This window comes from Eleutherodactylus coqui, chromosome 2 (genome assembly GCF_035609145.1).
Source record: "Eleutherodactylus coqui strain aEleCoq1 chromosome 2, aEleCoq1.hap1, whole genome shotgun sequence".
Taxonomy (NCBI): Eukaryota; Metazoa; Chordata; class Amphibia; order Anura; family Eleutherodactylidae; genus Eleutherodactylus; species Eleutherodactylus coqui.
In genome coordinates, this window is record NC_089838.1 from 2417183 (window position 1) to 2428344 (window position 11162).

At 39.4% G+C, this 11162-nt stretch overlaps 1 protein-coding gene across 1 annotated transcript in view; it reads right to left on the reverse strand.

The window, feature by feature from the left end:
* SYN3 (synapsin III) overlaps positions 1 to 10149 on the reverse strand; it is a 318593-nt gene extending 308444 nt beyond the window's left edge. Inside the window, exon 1 of the mRNA XM_066590171.1 lies at positions 10082 to 10149. The gene's annotated coding sequence lies outside the window, so the exon portion shown is untranslated. The remainder of the gene's footprint in view (positions 1 to 10081) is intronic.
* Positions 10150 to 11162: the final 1013 nt, after the last annotated feature.

The window sequence follows — 11162 nt, forward strand, 5'->3', positions numbered from 1 at the left end:
GCAGCCTGGCTGTCAGTAGTCAGCCAAGCCACCACCTTAAAAATATATATTTGTAGGTTTAAAGCCCATTAGTGAGGTCAGTAAAAAGGTATACTGTGGTCACTAAGTGGTTAAAGGTGGGAAAACGAAGTGGTTAAAGGTTGGAAAACCACTTTAAAGCCTTTTTTATAGGCCCATAATCTGCCCAGGAGATTCACCTGAAGGTTCTTTAGTTTGATCATTGCGCCATGTAAAAGTAGATGAACAAGCAGACTCTAACCTGGCGCCGTATGGAGATGCCAGTATAATCTGTAGGTCACTATTACCAGCTGTATTGATGCTGGCTGGACACAAGACAACAGACATGGACCCCACCTATAGCAGTCACCTTTACTGGTACTAAAGGTGTCTCCCAGTACTGGGATTACTCCCTAAACTTACAGTAGGGTCTAATTATGGAACAACTGGACAGTCCAATGAACAATAATATGAAGAAACATATCAATACTAGTAAGTTACAAAAATGCAACTAGGGACTCAATAATAGATGACAGTCAGAGGGTGATAGTAAATTAGATGATGGCACAACCAGATGATGGTGAATGAAGGCAGATGATGGAGAAGATGGGTGATAGAAACACATATAACTGACCCTAACTCTAGCTTCCTTCCTTTAATCTATTCCTGGAACTAACCCTAACCCCAGACACCACTGTCCCTGAGAATCCAAAAAGATATCCCTAATGGATACCCTATCTGAAACACTGACTCTGACAACCAATGAGAGGGCACTAAAACCCAGAGGCAAGAAAACCACACAGAAAGAAGTAAGACAAGGATATATGTAAATATCAAAAAAAAGCAAACTACAAGGCTAAAGGTACCTTCACATGGTAAAACTATTGGGCGCATTAGTGCCCGACAGCCATACCAGTTACTATTGCTCATTTAACTTACACAGGTGATATATAGTTGTTTAAGTGAATGAAGGTCAAGCAGCCAGCAGTCCTTCTAGTCAACCCACCTTCATTTACAGTAAATAGAAGTCACTGAAAGACTGAGCGTGTCAGGACTCAAATCCGGGACCTCTTGCACTGCAGCCGGCAGCTCTCTCCGCTGAGCCATCCAGGCCTTTGGACAAATTCCCCTGCATACCCTAGCCTTCTTTTATGATCCTGTTTACCTAGTTCCTGCCTCCCTGGCCTAGCTCCGCCCTGCTCTTGATTAAGTTCTTTATATAAACCTGGCCCATCATGCATTGCGTGTTTATTTTGCTCCACACCATTGACTGATCAAGCTCTACTTTTGTCCGCCTGCCCCTCTGCTAGTACGACAAGACCTCCTGATACTGACTCCTGGCTTCCCATCTGACTAGGTTAGGCACCTCATCCATTGCACTGCAAACCGAAACTTCCCGTTGCTGACTCCTGGCTCTTCCCTGACTACTCTCCAGACCTGCGGCTGCTACACCTGAAGCTCCACCCTAGTGCTTAAACAGCTACAAAGTGGCTCCTGTTTGCACGGTTTGAAAGTCGCTTGGTTTTAGCAGAACTGAAAGTGACTTCAACAAGCGAGCAATTTTTCACTGAGTGCCCTGTTGGCAGCCCCATGAAGACAGGATGACTATTGCCCGGAATCACTGTTTCTAGCAACTATGCGGGTGATAATTACTCTGACTAAAGGTTCCTTAAGAAGTAAGGACTGGACTAGAAATATCCAAAAGAACATTACTCAGGAAAAAAATCTGGAACAAGATATTATAAGCCTAAAAGGAATTTTGGATATAAATGCATATAATTTATGTTATAACCAGCAACACACTGCAAAAGCCAAGAAATCAGGAACTCCCCTCCAAACCAGCCTAGGCTGCAACAATGTGGTCAGCGGGCCCACTTCAATCAGCTGTGAAACAGTTTGAATTCAAGTCCCCCATTAAAATGAATGGAGCAGTGATGAAGCATGTGCAATGCTGCTCCATTCATTACCAGCTTCAGAGGGGGACACAGAGACACCATTCTGGAACCAGAAGTTGGACCTCCACCGATCAGAAATCTATCCCTTATCCCTTTAAGGCACTTTCACTCAATGCATAAGTCTCTATCATGTAAAGCTGACACATTTTCAAAAACATGATGAAAACATTCTCGATGGTGATACATTGTTTTTCATGCCATATGTTCTAACAGATAGACATGTCAATGTTGTCCTAGTTCAGTCTTTGAGCACAACTACTTGTCACAGATTTTTCTCTCTACTTGGAAAACAATTGTTCCCTGAATCACAGTAATGTTATAATACTGTTTGGATGTCAGCTCAGAGATTAAACAGACAAAGTTAAACTCTTCATGGTACGATGTTCTATAAGAATGCAGTTGAGAGGGTTGATGTGGAGCCCATCGCTGTTCCTAATTTCCCTCCTGACCTGAATATTTCTCAAACAAAGTTTGTATTATCCCTGTAGGCATCTTACATTGTCATGTGACAAGGACATGGCATAAATGCTGTGGATTATTTATGGATACTAGTGGTGTGGTCTTCTATCTGAGATGCTCTAGGATAATGTATATTATGCCCTAATATACACAGACTGGCCACTTTGTTAGAGGACCCCATCTAGTAACATATTGGACCTGTTTTGGCCTTTAGAATCGCAGCAATTCATCGTGGCACAGATATCACTACGTGGTGAAATCATTCTGCAGAATGTGGACAGGAAGATTCTTGTAATTGCTGCAAATTAGTTGTTGGAACTGATATGTTCTGAGCAGCTTCCAGGAAGGGTTCATCCATTCTGCGCCAAATTCTGAGACTCCCATCAGTACGGTGCAACAGAAATCTGGATGCATCTGACAAGGTGATGTTTTTTCACTGCTCAGTGATCCAAGTTTTGAGCTCTTTTGGCCCCTGGAGTCTCACCTTTCTGTTTCTCTTACACACAATGGTGCTGGAATCGATCACTTGCTGGTATAGCCCAACGTGGCTGAGATATGATGAGTTGTGTGCTCAGACATGTTAGTGGGAGCACGAGCGTTACAGTTGGCTGCTCTTGACTTGCAGCCTGTTGCTCAGAACGATTCCTGACATCCTCCTCTGACCCCTTTTGGTGATAAGTTGTTTCTGTCCACTGGATCCCCTTTCGCTGGATGTTTTTCCTCAATCACACCATTTTCTGTATACTCTTCTCACCGTTACACGAGAAAACTGCCACGTGGTTGTCAGTGAAATCCCGGTCCCCGGCTAGTCTAGAACCAATGATCAGTCCTCGCTGGAAGTCGATCAGATCGTTTGATTTTCCCACCTGATGTGGATTCACACTGAAACTGATCCACGGAAAACGTCAGGTGATTTTATGATTCATTCAGGGGTCACGGCTCTAATTTTCATCCAAGAAAGCGCCAATCATAGGAGGGCCGGGACTCCAATAAAGGGGCCTGAAATTTCAAGGCAACTTTTCCATTTCTGTTTACGGCCTGCGTCAGATCCTACAAAGCTCAGTTCAATAATGGTTCTACCTTGACCAGGACAATGATGCCCGACAAGCCCACTGAAAAACACGAGATATTGGAGAGCGTGTAACCACTTGGTCACAAATGAGGTGCCATAATGACGACTGCCGTGACAGACCCGTCTACCCCAGCATTATTAATTGGATCTTCCTAAAAATAAAGGGATACATATATATTTGTTACTTAAAGCAATCTATTTAATCATCCGCTGAGAAAAATCTGATTTGCTTGGTAGAGAGCAGGCAGCAGACGGCCTCGTCTCCGGTAGCTGCGTCCTCCGGGCTCCTTCTTAAAATAAGATGCTGAGGTCTCAGTAAGTAAAGACTTTCAATGTAAGGATCAATACAGGTTTTCATTAGCTAAATAGCTTTATAAATATCTCATACTGTCAGCTGCCGGCCAAAATCTCATGTCTTCCCAGGATAGCCTTAGCAACATTAAGAAGGTAACACTTATTGGTGGAAGAAACAACAACTATCAGTACATTCCTCCATATTGTGTATAACCAGGAAGATCAATACTAACTATAAATACTCCTCTCCACGGTATAATAACACTCTTAGATCACTGATAGTAGTTTGTACAATGCCATCTATAGCTTCCACTTTGAAATATAGCTATATCTACTTACAGTACTCCTAATAGTATAATAATAGTACTCCTATGCACAGGAATATTACTGCTATAATACCGTCCCCTATGTACAAGAATATAACTATTATAATACTACCTCCCATGTACAGGAATATAACTACTATAATACTGCCCCCTATGTACAAGAATATAACTACTATAATACTGCCCCCTATGTACAAGAATATAACTACTATAATACTGCCCCCTATGTACAAGAATATAACTACTATAATACTGCTCCCTATGTACAAGAATATAACTACTATAATACTGCCCCCTATGTACAAGAATATAACTACTATAATACTACCTCCCATGTACAAGAATATATCTACTATAATACTGCCCCCTATGTACAAGAATATAACTACTATAATACTACCTCCCATGTACAAGAATATATCTACTATAATACTGCCCCCTATGTACAAGAATATAACTACTATAATACTACCTCCCATGTACAAGAATATATCTACTATAATACTGCCCCCTATGTACAAGAATATAACTACTATAATACTACCTCCCATGTACAAGACTATATCTACTATAATACTGCCCCCTATATACAAGAATATAACTACTATAATACTGCCCCCTATGTACAATAATATAACTACTATAATACTGCTCCCTATGTACACGAATATAACTACCATAATACTGCCCCCTATGTACAAGAATATAACTACTATAATACTGCTACCTGTGTACAAGAATATAACTACTATAATACTGCCCCCTATGTACAAGAATATAACTACCATAATACTGCCCCCTATGTACAAGAATATAACTACTATAATACTGCTACCTGTGTACAACAATATAACTACTATAATACTGCCCCATATGTACAAGAATATAACTACTATAATACTGCCCCCTCTGTACAAGAATATAACTACTATAATACTGCCCCCTATGTACAAGAATATAACTACTATAATACTGCCCCCTATGTACAAGAATATAACTACTATAATACTGCCCCCTATGTACAAGAATATAACTACTATAATACTGCCCCTATGTACAAGAATATAACTACTATAATACTGCCCCCTATGTACAAGAATATAACTACTATAATACTGCTTCTATGTACAAGAATATAACTACTATAATACTGGCCCCTATGTACAAGAATATAACTACTATAATACTGCCCCCTATGTAGAAGAATATAACTACTATAATACTGCCCCTATGTACAAGAATATAACTACTATAATACTGCTCCCTATGTACAAGTATATAACTACTATAATACTGCCTCCTATGTACAAGAATATAACTACTATAATACTGCTCCCTATGTACAAGTATATAACTACTATAATACTGCCTCCTATGTACAAGAATATAACTACTATAATACTGCCCCTATGTACAAGAATATAACTACTATAATACTGCCCCTATGTACAAGAATATAACTACTATAATACTGCCTCCCATATACAAGAATATAACTACTATAATACTGCCCCCTATGTATAAGAATATAACTACTATAATACTGCCCCCTATGTATAAGAATATAACTACTATAATACTGCCCCATATGTACAAGAATATAACTACTATAATACTGCCTCCTATGTACAAGAATATAACTACTATAATACTGCCTCCTATGTACAAGAATATAACTACTATAATACTGCCCCCTATGTACAAGAATATAACTACTATAATACTGCCCCATATGTACAAGAATATAACTACTATAATACTGCCTCCTATGTACAAGAATATAACTACTATAATACTGCCTCCTATGTACAATGATGTAGCTACTATAATACTGCCACCTATGTACAAGAATATAACTACTATAATACTGCCCCCTATGTACAAGAATATAACTACTATATTACTGCCCCCTATGTACAATAATATAAGTACTATAATACTGCTCCTATGTACAAGAATATAACTACTATAATACTGCCTCCTATGTACAATGATGTAGCTACTATAGTACTGCCCCCTATGTACAAGAATATAACTACTATAATACTGCCCCCTATGTACAAGAATATAACTACTATAATACTGCCCCCTATGTACAAGAATATAACTACTATATTACTGCCCCCTATGTACAATAATATAAGTACTATAATACTGCTCCTATGTACAAGAATATAACTACTATAATACTGCCCCCTATGTACTAGAATATAACTACTATAATACTGCCTCCTATGTACAAGAATATAACTACTATAATACTGCCACCTATGTACAAGAATATAACTACTATAATACTGCCCCCTATGTACAAGAATATAACAACTATAGTACTGCCCCCTATGTACAAGACTATAACTACTATAATACTGCCTCCTATGTACAAGAATATAACTACTATAATACTGCCCCTATGTACAAGAATATAACTACTATAATGCTGCCCCCTATGTACAAGAATATAACTACTATAATACTCCTCCTATGTACAAGAATATAACTACTATAATACTGCCCCCAATGTACAAGAATATAACTACTATAATACTGCCCCTATGTACAAGAATATAACTACTATAATACTGCCCCTATGTACAAGAATATAACTACTATAATACTGCCCCCTATGTACAAGAATATAACTACTATAATACTGCTCCCTATGTACAAGAATATAACTACTATAATACTGCCCCCTATGTACAAGAATATAACTACTATAATACTGCCCCCTATGTACAAGAATATAACTACTATAATACTGCTCTCTATGTACAAGAATATAACTACTATAATACTGCCCCATATGTACAAGAATATAACTACTATAATACTGCCTCCTATGTACAAGAATATAACTACTATAATACTGCTCCCTATGTACAAGAATATAACTACTATAATACTGCCACCTATGTACAAGAATATAACTACTATAACACTGCTCCCTATGTACAAGAATATAACTACTATAATACTGCCCCCTATGTACAAGAATATAACTACTATAATACTGCCCCCTATGTACAAGAATATAACTACTATAATACTGCCCCCTCTGTACAAGAATATAACTACTATAATACTGCCCCCCTATGTACAAGAATATAACTACTATAATACTGCCCCCTATGTACAAGAATATAACTACTATAATACTGCCCCCTATGTACAAGAATATAACTACTATAATACTGCCCCCTATGTACAAGACTATAACTACTATAATACCGCCCCCTATATACAAGAACATAACTACTATAATACTGCTCCCTATGTACAAGAATATAACTACTATAATACTGCCCCATATGTACAAGAATATAACTACTATAATACTGCCTCCTATGTACAAGAATATAACTACTATAATACTGCCCCCTATGTACAAGAATATAACTACTATAATACTGCCTCCTATGTACAAGAATATAACTACTATAATACTGCCTCCTATGTACAAGAATATAACTACTATAATACTGCCCTCTATGTACAAGAATATAACTACTATAATACTGCCTCCTATGTACAAGAATATATCTACTATAATACTGCCCCTATGTACAAGAATATAACTACTATAATACTGCCCCTATGTACAAGAATATAACTACTATAATACTGCCTCCTATGTACAAGAATATAACTACTATAATACTGCTCCCTATGTACAAGAATATAACTACTATAATACTGCCCCCTATGTACAAGAATATAACTACTATAATACTGCTCCCTATGTACAAGAATATAACTACTATAATACTGCTCCCTATGTACAAGAATATAACTACTATAATACTGCTTCTATGTACAAGAATATAACTACTATAATACTGTTCCTACGTACAAGAATATAACTACTATAATACTGCCCCCCTATGTACAAGAATATAACTACTATAATACTGTTCCTACGTACAAGAATATAACTACTATAATACTGTCCCCTATGTACAAGAATATAACTACTATAATACTGCCTGCTATGTACAAGAATATAACTACTATAATACTGCTCCCTATGTACAAGAATATAACTACTATAATACTGCCCCCTATGTACAAGAATATAACTACTATAATACTGCTCCCTATGTACAAGAATATAACTACTATAATACTGCTCCCTATGTACAAGAATATAACTACTATAATACTGCTCCTATGTACAAGAATATAACTACTATAATACTGTTCCTACGTACAAGAATATAACTACTATAATACTGCCCCCTATGTACAAGAATATAACTACTATAATACTGCTCCCTATGTACAAGAATATAACTACTATAATACTGCCCCCTATGTACAAGAATATAACTACTATAATACTGCCCCCTATGTACAAGAATATAACTACTATAATACTGCCCCCCTATGTACAAGAATATAACTACTATAATACTGCCCCCTATGTACAAGACTTGAACTGCTGTGTCAGGTGAGGTCAGGTACGCCCGGCTGTTGTCTGGCTGTCTCTTCTATTCCTGGGTCGTCTGCATTCATTGCACATTTGGTGCAGTGGTTTCTGGGTAATATGTTCCGCCAGAGCTGATGATTTGAGGTTCTGAATACAATAAATATAAGCTCTTCTCCAACCTGTGGCTCTTTGGTTCTTGTAAAACTCCCAGCATGCTCTGTCCCCTGCAGGCCGGGCTTCTGATTGGTCAAATCACTTCCCTAATGGGAGTGTTGTGGATTTAGGTTAGCATATATCTGCACACTAGACCAGACATGGGCCATCCTTACTGAATCTGCCGTACTGCATGTTACAGGGGGTCTCGGGACCCCCGTTCTTGTGATCGGTCGGATCCCCAGCGATCATACATCAGTAAATTATTGATTGTGAGCCAACTGCCTGCAGCCGGTTCACTATAAGAATGATGATAATGCCTTAGGTTTACCTGCAGTCCTATGTAAAAGCAGAGGTTACTAAAATTACAAACTCAGCTCTGCTACATCCACATATATATGAGGACGGGGACGGTAACATATAATAGCGGCAACTCCCCAAAGTGGGAGCATCCTACTGTATTTATATGAATACATGCACACGGTTCTGCACCTTACTTCACATTTTGTCACTTAATGATGTAGCAGAGCTGAGTTTGCCATTTCCCAAGTCACAGAGACATCACAGTGCATGGCAGCTCCCCAAGGTGGGAGTGTCCAGCAATATGATACATATACATGCGCGCAGTTCTGTGCATCATTCATTTATTTTCCTGACCTGAAGATGTAGCAGAGCTGAATTTGGCATTTTCCAAGCTTCACATAAGACCACTAGTAACCTGAATGAGCTATCACAACTCCAAATCAAAGCAACCCCTACCAAAGAATCAGGTGACAAATCCAACTCTACTACATGCATATATACAAGTAGAAGAATAAAACATAGCGACAACTCCCCTAAGTGGGAGAATCTGAAATTATACATATATATATATATATATATATATATATATATATATATATATATATATATACACACATACATGTAGTTCTGCACCTTATTTCAGCGCCTTTTCACCTATAGATGTAGCAGAGCTGAGTTTGTCATTTTCCAAGTCACAGCAATATCACACCAGATGGTTTCCCATTAGTCTGTCAGTAAAATATCACAACTCCCAACCAAAGCAACCCTTCCAGAGCGTCAGATGACAATTTCAACTCTGCTACATCTACACACTCCATATCATATATGTTAAAATGCACCTAGATCATAAGCTCTTTAGCCAAGTGACACATGTTGAATGATGTCCAGATCCCTGCTACTTCTGCAATATGCACAACTTGCCTGCGCAGCACCAACTCTGCTACATTGTAACACATCATGCAGTGTTATTATATGGGGGAGGTGTATGCGGTGTATAAAGCACTGTCCCTGTGGACCCCTGGTGCAGGGGGCTTGGTGGCAGACCTGGGCAGTGCCAGGCACAGTCCTTGCTGCCCCCACCCCCTGGTCTTACCTCTGTTATGGATGCCTGCTCCTGTAGCATCAGACAGTGTAGAATCCCTTCCTGCTGCCACAGTGCATCCTCATCCCCTGCATCATCACATCACAGGCTGATGCCTCAGCCTCTCCCAGCTCCTGCTCCCTGCCATTGGCTGCCGCAGCCTTGGAGTCACTTTCTCCTCCCTGCTGCTCCCTCCAACCATCAGGGCTGGATACATAATTTAGTGAAACAACTGGTGGACAGGAGGGATCAACTGTCAGCGCCAAACATGTTCATGGCCCATTCAGTTCATTCAAAGGCGAAGTGGGGGTTGGATAATGACTACTCCCCGGCATTGTACGCAGCACCGCTGTGTAATTATGGGGTAGAACCCTTTTATGTTACGGAATATTCATTTAAGATGCACAAAAGGCTCCTCTAACTGCAAAAAGGTTCATTTAAAGGGACGGTAGGTAGGAAAATCAAGTGCGCTGGACCCAGGGCCCCTCACAGCTGGCTGCATTTCCTTGCACAGAGCCTTTAGGGGCCTCCATACTGTGTAGGTGAAAGTGCGCGGATACCGTAGATGTAACAAGGGGGATATGGGGTTTGATTATTCATGTTCATTCCACAACGGTTGTATCGTTTAACCCCTTAGTGATGAGCTTATTTGTTTGCCTCTAAAGGCTATGATTCTATGAGTTGTAAACTATTGATGGCCTTTCTTTGGGATAGGCTACCAATAGTAGATTAGTGGGGGTCTGCTGCCTGGAACCCCCGCCGATTACCTGTTCTCTGGGCTAATGCGCTCGTTCACTACGCTGATTTTTTCAGGAAGCAGACAGCAACGTTCCCACTGCAGTGGCCGGATTTGGTATCGCAGGCAAAGCTCCCTTTGAAGTGAATCGCCTGCAATACCAAGCCTGGCCACTGCCATGGGATCGGAGCTGTTTGCAGAAATCAGCTCAGTGCAAAAGGATAGTGGCCCAGCAAACAGACGCTCTCCGGGGTCCATATAACGTGATGCAGGACTTTTATTTTATTTTTTGGAGGGGAGATGGAACCCCATAGAAATCCCACCATTGTTTTGGGGTTTGTTCTAATGACGTTCACC